This window comes from Callorhinus ursinus, unplaced genomic scaffold, assembly GCF_003265705.2.
Source record: "Callorhinus ursinus isolate GAN/ISIS: 27379988/994484 unplaced genomic scaffold, GSC_fseal_2.0 scaffold1, whole genome shotgun sequence".
Classification (NCBI taxonomy): Eukaryota; Metazoa; Chordata; class Mammalia; order Carnivora; family Otariidae; genus Callorhinus; species Callorhinus ursinus.
In genome coordinates, this window is record NW_027397063.1 from 58,260,015 (window position 1) to 58,279,676 (window position 19,662).

General features: G+C 39.3%; 1 protein-coding gene and 1 long non-coding RNA gene across 2 annotated transcripts in view; one reads left to right on the forward strand and one right to left on the reverse strand.

Moving 5' to 3' along the window:
* KPNA1 (karyopherin subunit alpha 1) overlaps positions 1 to 17,232 on the reverse strand; it is a 69,457-nt gene extending 52,225 nt beyond the window's left edge. Inside the window, exon 1 of the mRNA XM_025875159.2 lies at positions 17,048 to 17,232. The gene's annotated coding sequence lies outside the window, so the exon portion shown is untranslated. The remainder of the gene's footprint in view (positions 1 to 17,047) is intronic.
* Positions 17,233 to 17,309: 77 nt separating this feature from the next.
* The window catches only part of LOC141373084 (uncharacterized), a 33,301-nt gene continuing 30,948 nt past the window's right edge, over positions 17,310 to 19,662 (forward strand). The window contains exon 1 of the long non-coding RNA XR_012378721.1: positions 17,310 to 17,514. This is a non-coding gene — a long non-coding RNA (uncharacterized lncRNA). The remainder of the gene's footprint in view (positions 17,515 to 19,662) is intronic.

Here is a 19,662-nt window from a genome sequence, read left to right on the forward strand (position 1 = left end):
ATCTGGGCTCCCTTGTAAGTCAATTCCTTGAAGAGATTAGGAGCATTTTATGACCTCCTTCTCCCCCTAAGCACCCCTACCAACATCTCTGAACCAGACCCCAGACCCCCAAGCTGGGGGTGCAAACAACAGCACACTTCTCTGAGAGCTATCCCCTATAGGAGTGAAATATTTTGTTGAGGGTAGGCAGCAGCCTGGGGTTTTCTCAGCTTGTCTCTTCTGACATGGAATCACCACCTTAGAAAACAGAAAAGATGATCTATTCTCCAGTACTCCCAGCAGCTCTGCACCCAGGTAGAGCCCCTGTCCCACAAGTGGGGACTGGGCAGAAGGTAGTTCTCTGCCTCTCCACCACATATACCCAGAACTTAGCTTCAGCAGCTAGGCAGCTAGGGGTGAGATGAGAAATCCCAATGTCCCGCTCCTCCCAAGAAAACCTTCCTGGAAGCTCTTCATTTACTGTACACCCTTTGACCATTTCCAGAAGCTTTTAATAGTTGTTTTTCAAGTTTTCCCCAATTTTACTAGGGAGTGGATCTGTAGAGCTCCTCATGCTGTCAGACTGGAATTCACAAATCAGTTATTTTTTTTAACTTATTTTTATTTGTATTTTTTTTTAAAGATTTTCTTTATTTATTTGAGAGACAGCATGAGAGGGGAGAGGGTCAGAGGGAGAAGCAGACTCCCCGCTGGGCAGGGAGCCCCATGTGGAACCCGAGATCCCGGGACTCCAGGATCATGACCTGAGCTGAAGGCAGTCACTCAACCAACTGAGCCACCCAGGCGCCCCACAAAAGAGTTATTTTTAAGATGACTGTACTGCAAGCCTGGATTCAGAATCATTTGATTTATAATGTGCTATGTTGCAACATCTATTTTACCTGAATGTCTTAATAAACATACAAGGCAAGAAATTATTATTCTCATCCTTTACAGTTAAGGATTCAAGATGCTAAAAGAGGTTAAGTGACTTGGCCAGGGTTACACACTTAATACAGATAAAGCAAGGATATGAACCTAGGTTCCTGATTATAAACCTGATGTTCTACTATTACATACTGAACTGTGCTCCCCCCCCCACCAACTATGTATTGAAGCCCTAACTTCCATAATGACATTTGGATATAGGGCCTTTAAGGAGGTAATCAAGGTTAAATGGGTTCATAAGAGTGGGGTCCTAATCCAGTAGGACCAGGGTCCTTACAAGAAGAGGAAGAGACACCCAAGATCTGTTCCCCCAACCCCAGCCCCTATGTACATACACAAAAAGGCCATGTGAGGAAACAGCAAGAAGGCAGTCATCCACACATGAGGATGATAGGCCCCACAGGAAACCAACCCTGTTGGCACCTTGATCTTGGACTTCTAGCCTCCAGAACTGGGATAAAATGGATTTCTGTTTTTTAAGCCACCCAATCTGTGGTAATTTTTATGGCTGTCCAAGCAGACTAATATATACAATACACCTGGTGGTATTTTGTCAGATTGAGCTTTATCGGACTGAAAGGCAGAGGCAATGCAGATGAGGATTTGCAAATAATTATGAAGGAATTATTTAACAGTGTTGAGAAATGATCCAGAGAAAAAAGCTGGATTCCTGAAGCAAGCAGCATTTTTGGCTCTAAAATATCAAAATATAGCATAATAATAGCAGTGTTACAATGATGACCCAAGTTCAAGAATCAGAAGTTTTCGGTCAAAGAAAGGAGAAAGCCTAGGGTAACAGGGCAAGACCTAGATAAAGCTTAACAATACCAAAAACCAACTGGACTTCAGTAAGTGGAAGCCCGTACTCAACAGGGAGCTGGGAGGGCACACAATTAAGGGAAGACAATGTTAGGAATACACATATACAGAGAGAAAAAGTGATAAAACAAACGGAGTAAAAGGTAAAATGAACAACTGAGGAAGGTGGTTGAAGGGTAAAAAGAGGACCTCTGTACACTTCTTGAAATTCCTATAAGTTCGAAATTATAGCAAAAACTTTTTTTAAATATAAAAAAATCTAAAAGGAAAGAAATGCTCCTACAAAACTACTATTCACTTGCTTCCTTTTATTAAAGTGACATAAAAAGCAAGTCCAGAGAAGAGGGCTGGCCTTAAAGTCCTGTTTTCAAATTTACTTCTTCACAGTGATGTAGAAAAATACTAAACTTCTGTGAGCCTTGGTTTCCTCACTTGCACAATGGGGATATTACCTTCTAAGGTAAAGAGAAGTAAGAGTTAAAGCGTACTCCCACTGTCCAGCCCTTATATAGCTCACACCTGATATTTGTGTAATGAAGAAATGGCTATAAATAGCTCTAAAGGTTCAAAAAAAGATCTCTTCTGACCAAAGCGATGAGGTATAGCTCCATAAAGATGGGCGTTTCAGCTAGGTTGTGAAGAATAGATACTAATTCAACAGTTGAAGTTAAAAGAGAAACACCCACAAGACAGAAGAGTACAAATTAAAGGCCAGGCATTAGAAAGTACAACTGATGAAGATTAGCACTAAGTTGTATTTGATCACGGCAACTGCTCTTTAAAAGCACACAGACATGAGAAATGCCAGCGTCTGTTTTCTCTTTCTTTTTTGGTTAAATTGTGGCATCTGAGAACTCACAAATGACTCCAACGCTCAAACTAGTAATTTCTATCATCCATATAGTGCACCTGTGCCTCTGAATTATTCTTCCCTTTTAAATTACAAAAAAGGCTCATGTTAAAAACAAACAATACAGAAGGGTATAAACAGATAAATGAAAATGTACCCCTGCCTAAAGGTAACCATCAAGTTCTCCGCATATCCTTTCAATAACTGGTTATACAAGTATACACATATCCTTCTGGTTTTTACTGTACACTGATGGGAAATTATAAACACAATTCTGCACTTTTGCTTTAACTCTGGACAAGCTTCCATACAATGCCTATAAATTATTTTTAATGTAGTAATTTTCTTTTAAGATTTTATTAGACAGAGAGACACAGCGAAAGAGGGAACACAAGCAGGGGGAGTGGGAGAGGGAGAAGCACGCTTCCCGCTGAGCAGGGAGCCTGATGTGGGGCTCGATCCCAGGACCCTGGGATCATGACCTGAGGCGAAGGCAGACGCTTAACGACTGAGCCACACCCAGGTGCCCTAATATAGTAATTTTTATACCATAAGGACCAGACTCTAAACATCACTGACAATTAAGCTTGTCTCCAATTTTCTATTACAAACAGTGCTGTAACCAATATTCTCCTTCAAGTATTTGCAAATATTCTGCAATTATATCCAATAATGAATTCTAAACAGTGGAACCTAAAGCTCTAAAGCATGTGCACTTAAAATTTTGATAGTCAAAGTACCCCCTAAAATACTGCACCAATGTACACCAGTGAATATGAGTGCATCAGTTCCCCACCACTATCACTGTTAACTCCAGACTGATTCAAACTTTTCCATATTTGACAATATCGTATGTGAAAAAATGCTTCTCATGAAAACTATTTTCATAATACTAAGACGTTGTATACGCTTTTTTTTCACTTTCACTAAGTTTTTCAGAAGCTTCATGACATGATGACATCATCACTCTGACGCCTAATGGAATGTGTGTTGTGTATTTCTGTGTTTTAAAATTTTAATTTCTAATACAGTAAATATTAACTGATACAAAACAGCAACATAAACAAAAGTTCTTTGGGGGTCCTCAATAAGTTAAGAGTATAAAGAAGTTCCCAGGCCAAAAAATTTAAGAACACTTAATCCAATCTTTTTTTTTTTTTTAAAGATTTATTTATTTGTCAGAGAGAGAGAGCACAAGCAGGGGGAGCAGCAGGCAGAGGGAGAGCAGTTTCCTCGCCAAGCAAGGAGTCCAATGCAGGACTCGATCCCAAGACCCTGGGATCATCACCTGAGCTGAAAGAAGACGCTTAACTGACTGAGCCACCCAAACGTTCCCAATCTTTTCTGTCTTAAGAAAAAAGTAGTCATTGGATAGTCAGATAACATTCTAATCATAGATTAAGGAAACTCAACATCTTTAAAATACTGTCTTCTTGGTCAAGAATTAAATATGTATTTACATTGATCTTTTTTGTTGCAATGATAAATGTGAAATTCCCTTCCATTATATTCTAATTGGCTACTGTCTATATATGAAAAAATTACTCATTACTATACATACATTAACTTTTTAAGCCAGCCAATGAATTAAATCAGCTACTGAATTCTGTTTCTGATACTTTGAGCTGACACTCTCAATACTTAATAGCGCTAAAAAATTGTAACTTTTGCCTCCTCCATTCTAAAATCTGTATTTCATTTCACTTCCTATTTTAAAATATTTAACTAGTACTTCCAGGACAAAGTTACAATGTTAATTAAGCAACAAAGGTTAGAGCAGGCATTTTTATCTCATTTCTGGTTTTGATCTATGTCATATAGTATTTTGTTATTAAACATGATACTAGGGTATTTAAAAAAAAAAAGCCAGGTTTACTGAGGTATTATTTATAACTTACATACAGTAAAACTTAACATTTAAGTAAATACCACCACAAACAGAAAACATTTTCTTTACTATGAAAAGTTCTGTCAGGTCTCTTTCTAGTAAATCCACTCCCTCCCCAACCCCAGGTACTCGATGATTTATTTTCTATCCCTACAGTTTTGCATTTTCCAGAATGTAAAATAAATGGAACCATCCAGTATGTTGCCTTTTGAGTGTGGCTTCTTTCAGCCAGTATTAACTATTTTGAGATTCATAAGTGTTGTTTTATCTTTCAGTAATTCATTCCTTTTATTGCTGAATTGTATTCCAATGTATTCCACACTTTATTCACCACTTGACAGACATTTGGGTTGGTGCAGTTTTTGGTGATTATGAATAAGCCACTGGAAACATTCATATACGGTTTTTGTGTGAACAAATATTTTCATTTTTCTTGGGTAAAAACCTAGGAGGACACTGCTGGGTCATACAGTAAGAATATATTTACCTTTCTAAGACTGTCGACTGTTTTTCAAAGTGGCTATACCATCATGCATTCCCACCAGCAATCTATGAGCTCCAGTTGTGTTGCAGTATTGTTTTGAGATACTTTTTTAAAAAATTACATCTAAGTACCAGCCATCCATACTTATTTTACTAGTTTTTAAAACCTGAAATGTGTGTTGAATTTTATCAAATGACTTTTTGGTGGTTATTAAAATGGTCAAGTTTATCTACTTTGACCTATTAAATATGGTGAGATATTAATAGATTTCTTAATATTCAATGATTGATTCTTGGAATAAACACACTTGGTCATAGTATATCATTCTTTTAAAATCTATGTTAATATTTTCTTAAAAATTTCTACACCACAAATCAAAATCACAATAAGATATTACCTAACACCTGTCAAAATAGTATCAAAAAGACAAGAAATAACAAGTGTTGGAGAGGATGTGGAGAAAAAGGAACCCTCATGCACTGTTGGTGAAAATTCAAACTGGTCCGGCCACCACAGAAAACTGCATGGAGGTTCCTCAAAAATTAAAAATAGAATCACCGAATGATCCAGTAATTCCACTACTGGGTATTTACCCAAAGAAAATGGAAACACTCATTCGAAAAGATATATGCACCCCTATGTTTATTGCAGCACTGTTTACAATAGCCAAGATATGGAAGAAAACTGAATGTCCATAGACAAATGAATAAAAAAGACATGGTGTATATATGTACAATGGAATATTATTCTGCCACCAAAAAAAAAAAAAAGAATCTCACCACTTTGCGACAACACGGATAGACCCAGAGGGTATTACACTAAGTGAAGTAACTCAGAGAAAGACAAATACCCTATGATCTCACTTATACGTGGAATCTAAAAAACAAAGCAAACAAACAAAACAAAAAGCAAAACCAACCCATGAATATAAAGAACAAACTAGTGGTTTGCCAGAGGGGAGGGAAGTGGGGGGAGATGGGCAAAAGAAGTGAAGGGGAGTGGGAGATACAGGCTTTCAGTTATGAAATGAATAAAGCACAGGGCTGAAAGGTACAGCATCTTCTACGGAATACAGTCAATGGTACTGTAACAATGTTGGAAGGTGACCTACAGTACCTACACTTGTGAGCACTGCACAGGTATAAAATTATAGAATTACTACCTTGTATACCTGAAACTAATGTAACATTGTGTCAACTATACTTAAATTAAAAAAAAAACCATGAAAGAAAAATTTCTACACCAGTATCCATAAATGAGATTATTTAATATAAAACCCTCCTCCCCACTTTTTTGTGGGGGACAGGGTATCTGACACATTGAGAACATTTTGAAAAAACACATGGGTATGATTCCAGTTATATGACATTCTACAAAAGGCAAAACTATGTAAACAGTTAAAAGATCAGTGGTTGCCAGGGGTTTATGGGGTGGGAGGGATGAAGAGCTGAGAAGATTTTTTGGGCATTTAGAAACTATTCTGTATGATATTGTAATGGTGGATACCTGTCACAATACATTTGTCAAAACCCATAGATGTATAACGTGAAGAATGAATGTAAACTTAATGTAAACTATGGACTCTGGATGATAATGATGTACCAATGTTGGTTCCATTATAACAAATGTAACAATCTGATGCAAATGTTGATGGTGGGGAAGGTAGTGGGGTATGTGGGAACTCTACTTTCCATTCAATTTTGTTATGAACCTAAAAGTGCTCTAAAATAGAGTCTATATCAAAAAAAACTTAAATATTTATTCACTCACATTGATAACTGAGATTGGTTGGTTCCCCCTCGTTGTGGGTTAAAGAAGGGATTTTATCTGTCACATGGGAGAGCTTTTTAAACAGATACCTCAGCTGTCCTTCCAAAGAACCTGATTAATAAGTCTGAGGCACATACTAGGTCTCTGGTGTTTTGTTTTTTTCTTTCAAAGATTCCCAAGTAAATTCTGAGATACATCTGCAATTGAAAAACACTATAATGGAGCAAAAGCTTTACTGGAAAATAATGCAAAATACAGCTGAAATGTAGACTTAAGTTAGATTGAAAGGAACTTTGATAACAAAGAAATGAAACGAAATCTACAGAGGATTATAAGAGGAATAACAAAGTCATAATATGAATAATTTTGCTAATCCTAATCAAGTATTTTTAGGGTATTATCACCTAGACAATTAATTAAAAAACCTAAGTTACTGTCAATAATTTTTCAAAGTACCCTCTCAGGAACCAGAAGTCTTTAAAATTAAAGCCATTATGCCTAATTTTCCATGTTTTCTGAGGAAATAAAGCCAAGAAAGGAATAAAATTAAAAACCAGATGCAAAACTGGTGGTAAAATACAAATGCACTCTACTCTTCCAAAATGAAATCTTCCACTTTCTCCTTCATGTCCATTTAGTTAATTATCAAATTTTCCTTATTACTCTATCCAGAGTGTTTGATTTTATCTGCTCCTGTCTATTCTCACGGCCACCAGTCTAGTCCAGATCCTTGTCATCCTATATCCACAGAACTGCAAGAACTCTAACCCACCCTTCCTTAACCTCTGGCTCTCTGCTCTTCAAGGCATCCTTCACACAGTTCTCAGATTAATCTCAACACCTTTTTCATTCTATTACTTTGATGCCTAAAGATCTAGAATGCATCTTTAGCACATTGTAAATCAAATTTGAAACTCTTTGTCCTACAAGAAAATTTGGCATTGATTGAGTCAATAAATACTCTCTCCATCCAACATCAATCTATACCCAACATACTTAATGTAGATCTTTTCATATTTTATTATATTCAAGATGGTATATATTTAGTATGCTGAGTCAATCCACCTAGTCAGTAAATCCCAAACACACACTAAAAATTCTGAATATTTAACATTCAACATATTCTTTATGAAATACCATAAAACACTAATATAGTTAATTTACTTAATCATATAAATTAAACAATTTTATTAGAAAACATGACAAGAAAATATTACTACAAAATAAGCTATGGGGGCACCTGGGTGGCTCAGACGTTAGGCATCTCCCTTCGGCTCGGGTCATGATCCCGGGGTCCTGGGATCGAGCCCCGCATCAGGCTCCCTGCTCAGTGGGAGGCCTGCTTCTCCCTCTCCCACTCCCCCTGCTTGTGTTCCTGCTCTTGCTAACTCTCTCTCTGTCAAATAAATAAATAAAATCTTAAAAAAAAAATAAGTTATGGATTTATAAATGTAAGCATAAACGAATTTAAGTATAAAAAAGCTTTCAGTTCATTTGTAAATATTAATTATTTGTTACCAACTTAAAATCAAGTGGTTGCAGGCCCTTTTAAGAGATTTTAATAAAAATTAGAGAAGAAAAGTAAAACTGAAAATATTCTACTCATTTTTTTTCCTATAAAATAATTCAAAGAGTTCCTTTATTTTAGTGACATTCTAGTGGGGGCAAAGTCTGAAAAATACTGCCCTAAGTCTCTCCTATGAGAAGTCAATGCTGCAGACGTGATTCATTGTCTCATCTCCGGTTACATCTTATAGCTCTAACCCTATTAATCTAATAGAAATACCTACTTTCTTTTACGTCCCAGCTTCAAACTTTCTTCCACTGAGAAGTTGATAATAACCTTTGACCCTGAATTTTGATCTCACCTTCCAGTATCTATGGGTTCCCAACTTGCAATGTTCCCCCAAAGTCCTTCTTGATAGCCAAACATTTAAAAGAAAATATTTACTAAGGATTTTAGAAACCCATACCCTAGGATTCAGTAATTCCACTTTTGGGATATACCCAAAGGAAATAAAATTAGCAGTATGTATAAAACTGTTCACCACAGTGTGATTGTTACAGTGAAAAATTGTAAACCTAAAAATTCCAAAATGAGGGCTTGGTTATGGAAATAACATACTGAGAAATGAAAAAAATAATACTAACATACAAAAAATCCGGATGTTGGGAAGAAAAACCTCACTTATATTAGTCTCTATACCTTTAAAATTACTTCATAACTTAAAGTGGTATACAAAAGTTTTAAGAGCAAGTTAATATTATTTTTCTGTATCTTCCAAATTTTCTACAGTAAGCAATATACTATTTATACAACAAGAAAAACTTTCAAAAAGTAGAGCTGAAAGCATATATTTACTACAGTGAAGTGTCCCAGCCTACCTAAAACACTGAAAACACTGCATTCTTTACTTTTGGCTAGAATTTTATCAACTCAATGTTCTGCTATTTCAAAGTTCTGATTGAATACTTTAGGTCTTTAAAAAAAAAACTACCTCTTCCCTTATATGTCACTGGATTATTTTTATTCTTAATTTTTATTTTTTCTTTAAAGATTTACTTATTTAAGAGAGAGAGAGGGGCACGTGGATGGCTCAGTTGATTAAGCGTCTGCCTTTGACTCAGGTCATGATCCCGGGGCCTAGGATCTGGCCATGTCAGGTTCCCTGCTCAGGTGTGAGTCTGCTTCTCCCTCTCCCTCTGCTTCTCCCTCCTCCCCCTGCTCATGCTGTCTCTCTCTCAAATAAATAAAATCTTTAAAAAGAGAAAGAGAGAGAGCCCGTGAGCGCATGCCCATGGTGGGTAGGGGAAGGTAAAGGACAGAGGGAGAGGGAGAGAATTCTGGATAGAACAGACTCCTTGCTGAGCGCAGAGCCCAAGGCGGGGCTCAATCCCACGCCCCCAAGATCATGACCTGAGCCAAAATCAAGAGTCTCCACTCAATAACTGAGCCACCCAGAAGTCCCTTGGATTTTTTTTTTAAACAAATCTTTCCCCAAAATGGTGTAAAGAGTTCCTTCATGTTAAAAAAGAAAAACCACAAACTTACCTTAATCCAATTCATATTCATTACTGAAATTAATAAGTTCTGTAATATATCTATCACGTGAACTTATGAGGGTTTTCACATTTCAAATTAAGAAGCAGCACAATCAGGATGTACCTTTCTTCCCAAAATATATTAACAACTCAAAGCTCAGAAATTTTAATTTTTTAAGATTTTATTTTTAAGTAATCTCTGCACCCAACATGGGACCTGAACCCACAACCCTGGGATCAAAAGCTGCACGCTCCACCAATCAAGCCAGCCAGGCCCCCCTCAGAAATTTTAATTTTAATCTTCAATACTAAGCATAGGACTGAGCATATAGCAGTCTCTCAACTGCTATGAAAAGAATGAATAGACCAGAAAATAGTTTATGAACTAATGTAACATTGTGTTTCAACGATACTCAAAATTTTTTTTAAAAGTCTATATAAAGAAGTAAAACAGCAAATTTGGTAGATTTATCAACGCTAAAATTTTAACTATTTTTCAGAGGAATGACCCACAGGATAGAAAGGAGCGAATCACATATGATAAGATGTCAAAACCTTGTTAGAAACTATAAAACAGGTGGTCAAGCGATATTATACTAGCAAAGTGGAGAACTCTAAAGCCTAAGCACCTGCAAAGAAGCTGATTCACACTGCCCACAAGCATCTCTGAAGGTTGAGGGAGGAACACTAGAAGGTTAGCTGAAAGTCTACAAAACAGTCATCATAGCCAGATTTCCTCCCCCACTGTTCAGAACCAGGCAACCATCCCTCCCCCAACCCTACAGTTGTGGAAAAGATTACTTTGAAGAAACCAAACTAAAGAGACTCCAAAATGGAGGTCTCCACTACAGGTAAGGTGGGAGTAATATGCCAAACAGAAAACAGGATTACAAGAACACAATGAACAGTAAGAACCCCAGCTCCTTTTCTAAGATAGATACTCAAAACACAGCAGCCAGGTGTACATAACCTCCCCACAAGAGACTGGAGGCTCTCTTCCTCGAGAAAACTGACCAGCCCAAGAGAAAAGACCTATGAGTGTCCCCTCCTCCCATAAATGGCCACCTTTAACAAGCCACACCTATAGAATTTTCAGTTCAGTTTTTGGCACTTTACTCTTAAATATGAATGGACAGCCATATAAGATTATGGCTGGGGAAAGCCGCTACAGAGAAGAAACAGCAATAGAAACAAAAAAAGGAACTTAGAAGAAACAGAGCAAAGTGGGGGAAAAAAAAGAAAGCTTAAAAAAAAACTATCATTAAAATCTTCAAAGGATTATAGTGTCTACAAAACAATATAAAGATACTATAACATAGAATGAGCTCTAAGAAACTTAAAGTGTGGATAGAAATTAGAAACTCAATAGGAAGGTTGGAAGATAACACCGAGGAAATTTCTTAGGAAGCAGAACCAAAAAGACTGATGGAAAGTAAGAGGGAGGAAAAAAAGAAAAAAGAACAACCTACGAGGGGCGCCTGGGTGGCTCAGTCGGTTAAGCGTCTGCCTTCGGCTCAGGTCATGATCCCAGGGTCCTAGGATTGAGCCCTGTGGGCTCTCTGCTCAGTGGGGAGTCTGCTTTTCCCTCTCTCTCTCCCTGCCACTACCCCTGCTTGTACTCTTTCTCTCCCTGTCAAAGAAATAGAATCTTTAAAAAAAAAATACAATAAAAATAAAAGAACACATGAGTTCCAATACCCAAATAATACAAATTCCAACAGAGAACAAAAAAATTGATGAAGAAGAGATTATCAAAGAAACAAGGCATCAAATTTAGAATATCCATTCAATGAAAGACACTACAGACAAAATTAACAGAAAGACGACAGGCTTAGAGGAGATATTTCCCAACCTAAAATCAAAAGACCATTCAAATCTAACCTCCACAAGGAACGTGTGCAAACCAAAAAAAAAAAGACAGCAACCCAAAGGAAAGAGAAACTAAGGGCAAAAAAATTTTCAAAAGGGAAAACCTGAATGGATCCAAGAGATGCTCGAACTCATTAGTAATCAGAGAATATAAACTGAAACAGTGAGATACCTACTTTATATCCATCAGACTGGCAAATACTAGAAAGTTGAATAAAACCAAAGACTGAGGGGCACCTGGGTGGCTCAGTCCGTTGAGCGTCTGCCTTTGGCTCAGGTCATGATCCCAGGGTCCTGGGATGGAGCCCCGCATCCGGCTCCCTGCTCGTCAGGGAGCCTGCTTCTCCCTCTCCCACTCCCCCTGCTTGTGTTCCCTCTCTTGCTGTGTCTCTGTCTGTCAAATAAATAAATAAAATCTTAAAAAAACAAAAACAAAAACAAGTGCTGACAAAGATGTGGGCAAACAACCCTCCTGTAGTTCTAGTGAGCACATAAACTAGTGCTCCTATTCTATGACCCAGGAATCCCACTCCTAGGTATATATCCCAGAAAACTTCCCACACAGGTCCTTAATAATATACAAGTAAGAGTATATTTACCACAGTGTATTTCTGATGCAAGAAAGGTGGGAAAGAAAAATAAAATGTGGTAGATGCATATTATGGAATTATATTATACACAACTGTATGTACACACAACAAAACAGAAAGGTCTCCAAAACAATGCTGAGTAAAAAAAAGTAAGAAACAGGACAAGGTCTATAACATAATACATAAACTAAATACATACACATACACACACGCACCATGACATATTTCACAATGATTCATATATAATCAAGAAATATATCAACCACAATGCAGTGGATACCTGCTGAAAAGGGTAATGGGGAAGTAGGGCTTAGAAATTAAAGGAAAATTTAAAGAACCCTGTACAGTCTGATGATATAGTACATCAGTAACAGAGAAGCATAATTAACTTTAAAATTCTTTCTACCTGAAGTCCAAAAAATAATAAAAAATGTTTTTCCAGAACTAAAGGACATAAATTTCCAGTTTGTAAGCATCCATGGAGTGGCCTTAAATTAAAACAAAAAAAAAACCTATCTAGGCACCTTATCATGAAATTTCAAGGGTTAAAAATATCCAAAAAGTTTCTAGAAAGATGGCAAGGTCACAAAGAATCAGAATGGTTTTGGACTTCAACAGCAACAATGGAATGCAAGAAAAAAAGCTATGACTTCCAAACTTTTTAAGCCTACGATTTTATACCCAGCCAAATTATTGATGAAACATTAAGATAGAATAGAGATTCATTTCAATCATGCATTCAGAAAGTTTTTACTTCCCAGGTATCTTTTCTCAGGAGGCTAAGAAAATATGGGAAAACAGGAGACCCAATATAGGAGAGACGCCAAGAGAATTTCAAGAGTGATGTAAAAAGAAGTTCCAGGATAACAGGTGGCAAATAGGCCTAGAAAGTTACCAGTCCAGATTGCATTAAAAGGAGGGAGAGTTCTAGGACAGCTATCTCAGGAAATGAAGGGAGGGGAAAAAAGTATTAACTCCTGGAAAAACACAAATTGGTTAACAGAAGAAATGACATCATAATACACTACGTGGTTCAGCTGTGAATATTTACATAGTAAATATTGTAAACACTCTGAATATTGACTTAATAAAGAACTATGTCAATTATATTGGGAGGATGGGAGAGGCAGTGTGTATACATGGAGGAAAGTCAATAGATAACGCCCGTATTGCTATCTCAAGAAGCAAATTATTAATTAATATGAGAATAAAAGCTAAAAAAAGAGGGGGGTAGGGGCACCTGGGTGGCTCAATTGGTTAAGCATCTGACTCTTGTTCTCAGCTCAGGTCTTGATCTCAGGGTCATAAGTTCAAGCCCGGAGTAGGGCTCCACAATGGGCATGGAGCCTACTTCAAAAAAAAAAAAAAAAGGTGGGGGTAGGCTCTACAAGTGCAGGGGCTGAGACAGGGGACAGTTGTTTTTCATACAGTATTCTAATTAAAAAATTGTATTTTTTTAATGGCAATAAAGCAAGGAACTCTAACATTCTTTCTTCAACTTGTAGTAAGTAAGATCTTCACAGTATCATTTAATGATACTAAAAGAACTACATCTAGTTTGTTCTGCTTGGGAGACTGAACTGCAAACCAAGACAAAACTCAAGCTTCAATGGTTGATGTGAACATAGTACAAATAGCCCTGTTTGAATTCCAGCTCCATCATGTACCATGTGAAGTAGGGCAAGTTACCTAACCACCCTGTACATGCAACCACCTCCTCAAAGTGGTTTTGCAAGGATAATTAAGAGAAAATACTTATGGTAATGCTTGATCCATCAATAGATGTCAGTCCCTCCTGCTTGTCTTTCTGTTCCCTAGCTACAAGCCCCCATTCTGGCCCCAAGCTGCCTTGTTGGTCAGAACACAGAGACTCATGGACAACTCAGCACATATCCCTCCTCATGCTGGAAAATCAATCACGATGAGTAAGCAGACTTATCTTTGTATATGAAGAGCAGCATTATTCTTGTTATGTGAAGAAGATTATCCCTATTATCCACATTCTGGATTATTGCCTGCTTTCAAGAACTGTCCTAATTAATCTACTACACTAGGTCAGAAACATTTTATCATTTCAATCTGTGTTTTGTGGGGTTGCAACACCTTAAAAAAAAAAAAAAAGAACTGCACGTTCCATCAGTCTTCATCCCTGCTCTTTCACTGCAGGGCCTCAAAATTTTCTAATGCAGGCCCTATCTGGCCCCCCACTGGCCTGGGGCCACCTCCTGCTTACTGCAGCAAGAACAGAGTGAAATCAGCCCCAATCAGCTAATTGAATTGTTTACCATTTCCAACGTTTTCTTCCATTATTACAGCTGAATTCATAATACCTGCAGAGTACAGCGATCTTAAAACAAAGACTGAGTAATAGGGAATTACCTTTATCACTAGGTCAGTCACTTTTACTTGCATGGCCCAAAGTCTTAATTGATTTTATACAAAGTATTCATACATACTTCTAAAAACAATCTGACAGACTTAACACAAACATCATAATTCAAGACAATCATTAATTTAACAAACACTGTGTGAAAACAACAGAGCTAAAAACAAGATATAATCCTTAATCTCAAACGAAAGGGAAAAGGTAGAAACTAAATTAAGAGCAACAGAGAACAAAGAGTAGTCTAGGAAAAAACTGAGAGGAATTCCAAACTATCTGATATAGTTTATAACATAGTTGAGGCTAAAGAAAATTATAAAAATTGGACACAGCTCTGAACCTCCTGACAGCCAAAGTGTAAAGAGCAACAGGATGGCTTAAAAATACAAATGATCTAATAAAAGTAGTCATTTGTTTAAAATAAAAAAAGGTCTATCAATGTGTCTTAAAAAGAATTTGTCTTTAAAGTATCTACTTTATAAGGACCAATAAATAAATTAGAAAGTGTCTTGGATGGCAATGAAGATTTTTTCATGTTGTCTTTCATTATGCACCAATTCTAGATAAAAGTCAATGTCCGTAATATTAAATCGTAGGTCTGTGAAGAGGACCTAAAGTAACAAAATGCAAGTATATTGACTTCAGGTGAGGTTTTTACTCCTATAATTTATTCTAGGTTTTTACATGTTTTGTTTCTCTACTAGACTGTAAATTCCTTAAGGCTCATGTCTGATTCCATTTGAACTTCCTTTGCTGTTTACTAGAGTACATTACAGTTTCTGCTCAATTATAATGCCTGATAAAACGCCATGCAGTTAATATTTGTATTCATTATGTTAGCCTTCCCCTCCAGACTATCATTTCCATGACATAGTAAACAGTGTTTTGGCCATGTCTGTGTCCCTAGTCTCAGAGCACACAATCAGTAAGTATTCACTGAATGAACATTAAATTTAACAAAAAACACAACAAAGAAGTATGAAAAGAGGAGAAATGATTCTTTTTTCTTTTTGAGAAATAATTCTTAAAATGGCAACGATCTTGGGTTCTGAGGCTGGTTGCAACAAAAATTGGATAACCTTAGGTAAGTCATTTAACCTCTCTGGCCTTCAAAGTTTCATTGGCAGAATCGAAAAATTAACATCTACTTCAAAGTTACTGTGAGGATTAGGTGTTTTACTATACCTAAGGTGTTCAGCACAATACCTGGAAAGGAGCTCAAATGTTCATTCCTTTCCCTCAAGTCCTCCATCTTACAATCAAGTATACACAGTGCCCCCCGAGAATAAATGATTTCAGTAAAAATACAACAGACTTCATTATCATTTTCCTTTGAAAAGTGAAAATTTCATCTCCTCAATTTTTAAGGGGAAACAACTTCTGGATCCGTTTCAAAATATTACAAACACAAGAACAAGTTAATGTCAAGAATGAGCCTTGAAGCAACAAGAGAGGGGAAAATCACTTACTCATCTACTGCTGAGAAACAGGGGTTTTGAAGGAACTGTTTCTTAAAGGAAAAAAGGACTGAAAAAGTTGGGAATATTATCTATTAGCATATTTTACAAAGAGAACTTCAAAATCGTTTATTCTGAATTTAAAACTTAAAAAAAATGATTTTGAAATCTTTCCCTTAAAAGTGACACATTAAATATTTTCCTCCCAACCTAAAACATTCCTTCAAAACGACTTCCCTGACTCCAGTCATCCTTGGGTTTTCTCCTCCCATTTTGCGCTTCATCTAATACTTCGCTGTTTCCCTCGCATCACCACTTACACTGTGTGCAGACGAAGTTCTGTCATTCCTATAATTACCACACCCCGGTCAGCCGCTTCAGGCCCATGTTGTTATGACATCTGTAAACTGCAGTCGTCCGTCTCCACCCCCGCCCCCCTCCCTCCCAACCACCGGCTCCGGCTCTAACTTGTGAATTTCCAAGACGGTCCCTTCCAACCTCGGTCAGGATTTCTACCCGCGCCCCCTGATCCGTCCTGCCTCAGTCCCAGCACTCTGCGCTGCCCACCCCCGCCCCCCGCCGCCCGCTCGCGCCGGGCCGCGGCGCAGACTCAGCGCTCGCCTCCTCTCCGCCCCGCTGCCTCGGCGCCCCGCAGTCCCCGGCGCCGCTTCCAGCCTCGCCGCCGCCCCGCCCCGCCTCGCTTCGCCTCGCCTCGCCACGACCGGCGTTCCCGCTGGCGATCACACCAGCGCTCCCCCCCCCCCCCCTCCCCCCCGCCGGCCGCGCGGCCGTTAGGACAGCCGGGCTCGTGACGCACGGACGCGCCGCTAGCGCCCGGGCCCAGGGACCAGAGCTCAAGCCCAGCCGGCGCCCGCCCTCGCCCCGGGGCCTCTCCCGGGTCTAGCCGGGGACTGCCGGATCCGCCAGCGGGAGGGGGAGGGGCCGGAGCCACGGGGCCCCGCACTCACCAGGCTCAAGGCAACCGATCCCGGTGCCGATGCTGGGGTGAGCCGCTCGCTCGCTTGCCGGCCCGCCGCACCTCTCCCGCGCACAAGCTCCAACAGCCGGCCAGCGCCGGTGCTCACCAGGCCTCGCTCTCCGCCGCCGCGCACCCAGCAGCGAGACCCAGCTCAGCGGGCGTTCGCAGTGCGCCTGCGCGCGGGGGCCGGCCCGCACGCCTGCGCGCTTCCTTCTGCTGCCCTAATGCAGAGGCTGCCGGGAGATGTAGTTTTCTACCCGTCTTTCGCTGGGAAGTCCTAGCGGCTGGGGGAAACCAGTGAAGGAATAAACGGTCGAGGATCGGGAAGGTCTGGCTGAGGAAGAGATTCGCGGTCAATGGCAAAAGTTGGAGAATCGTGATGGAGTGACCGTGGGACGGTACTTAGGTTGAATTGCAAAGTTATGTCTACAAATCTGTCTTCACAGCTCTTCCTAGGTGGATTGATCCTCACCTCCCTTGTCTATAACTAGCCTCTAACAGAGTTTGTACCTAATACACATTTACTGAATGAACGATGGAATGAGTGAAGGCTGAAGGAGTATTGCAAAAGTGTTAAAAGTCAGTGCTCGTGTCTAAGGCATCATAGGCAGCACGTGTGAGGAGGCTTCTGGGTATTTTGTTGTTGTTCTCTCCCTTCCCCTTTGCCCGATAATGTATGAAAAGTATCAAAAATAATTAAAATAGTGGCTTCACTCCCAAGTGCTCGCAAACGAAAGTTTGGGCAAATAATTGTTACTGTTAAAATTGATGGAATTCCTTTTGAAGAGTGCTTTCAAAAGAAGAAGGACTGAAGCCAGCCAAGCAGAGGTCACAGAATAAAAAGTCTCACATGTGACATGGTTTATCAAATTGATTTAAAACACTGGCAGAGAAGCAACGTGAAAGAAATCTGGTGGCTTAATTCATTAAAAAGTGTGGGAGGGAGGTCCATACACTACCTGAATCCTAGGCTATGAAATGTTCATTTGTCCTTGATCTCTTCCTGCCACATCAGCATTCTCCACTGGTGAATGGTGTGCTTTTTAGGATGAATTGAGTGTGAGCAAGGGGACTGGGGAAAGGGAAGGTGTTCTAAGGGAGAGAGTTAGGGGCAAGTATACCTGACCTCAGCTAAACTGAGGAGAGATCACTTTATTCCAATCAGGAACTAAGATTATTCAGAGCTGGACTTTAGTCTTTGTGAAAACTAATTTCTTTCCAGTTCACTCTTACTCCTAGCTAGGGCCCTTCTTCCTTGGCCCAGCCTCTCTTTCTGGGCCCAGCTTCCTCAGCCCCATGAGACAGCCAAAAGCTCCACTCAGTTTTTCAGCCACTGCTTTCAGACTTAGCAATCACCTCAGGCGGAAAAGTGATGGCAAACGTCAGGCTTATCTCTTATGGCTTCCATTTTCTTCCAGATCTGGGACCCACAAATTCTCACTGCCTTGGTGGTTCCTCCATGCCTTAGTGTTTTTATATTTTGTCCAGTTATTCTCAGTGCTGGAGAATTTGTTTGACAACAGTAGGCCATTGCTGAAGCAAAATTCTTATATATATATATATGTTACTTTAAAAAAATGTTATCAGGGGCGCCTGGGTGGCTCAGTTGTTAAGGGTCTGCCTTCGGCTCAGGTCATGATCTCAGGGTCCTGGGTTTGAGTCCTGCATTGGGCTCCCTGCTCAGTGGGGAGTCTGCTTCTCCCTTTCCCACTCCCCCTGTTTGTGTTCCCTCTCTTGCTATCTCTCTCTCTCTGTCAAATAAATAAATTAAAAATCTTTAAAAAAATGTTATCATACCACACGTTTTATTAGTGAATCTCTCTGACTTTATCTTTTTGTAGTTTGAGAAATTTTAAAATTGTAGAACAATAGTTTTGCTATTACAAACAATACTGCTATGAACATTTTTGGACACATCTTTATGTGTATAAGGAAACTGCTAGATCCTAGGATACTGCATCTTTAATTTCACTAGTTGTGGTAGGAAGAATTCTAAGATGGCCCCCATGATCTTTGCCCCTTAGTGTTGCTGTATTAATCCCTACCCCTCAAGTGTGAGTGGGACCTTTGACTTAATTCTAGCCAGTAGAATATGGCAAAGATAATGGGATGTCTGTCCCATGATTACATTTCATCTTAGCAGACTGGGGTTAGACATGCTCCTACTAGGCTTGAGGAAATGAGCTGTCATGCTGTGAACTGCCTAAGGAGAGGGTCATGTGGCAGGGAACTACTGATGGCTTCTAGGACCTGAGTGCCTCCAGCCGACAGCCAGTAAGAAGCCAGGCCCCTCAGTCCTACAACAATGAGGAAATGAATTCTGTCAACAACCTGAGAGAGCTTGGAAGTGACTCTTCCCCAGTCAAGCCTCCAGATGAGAAGACAGCTTGATTTACACCTTGATTGCAGCTTTGTGAGACCCTGAGCCAAGGAAACAGTCAAGCTGTGCCTAGACCCCTGGGCCACAGACATTGTGAGATAATATGTTTTAAGCCGCTAGGTTTCTGGTAATTTGTTACACAAAAATAGAACACTAATATACTAAATATTGCTAGACGATTTCACAAAGTGGTTGTACCAATTTATACTCCACAAGCAATATAT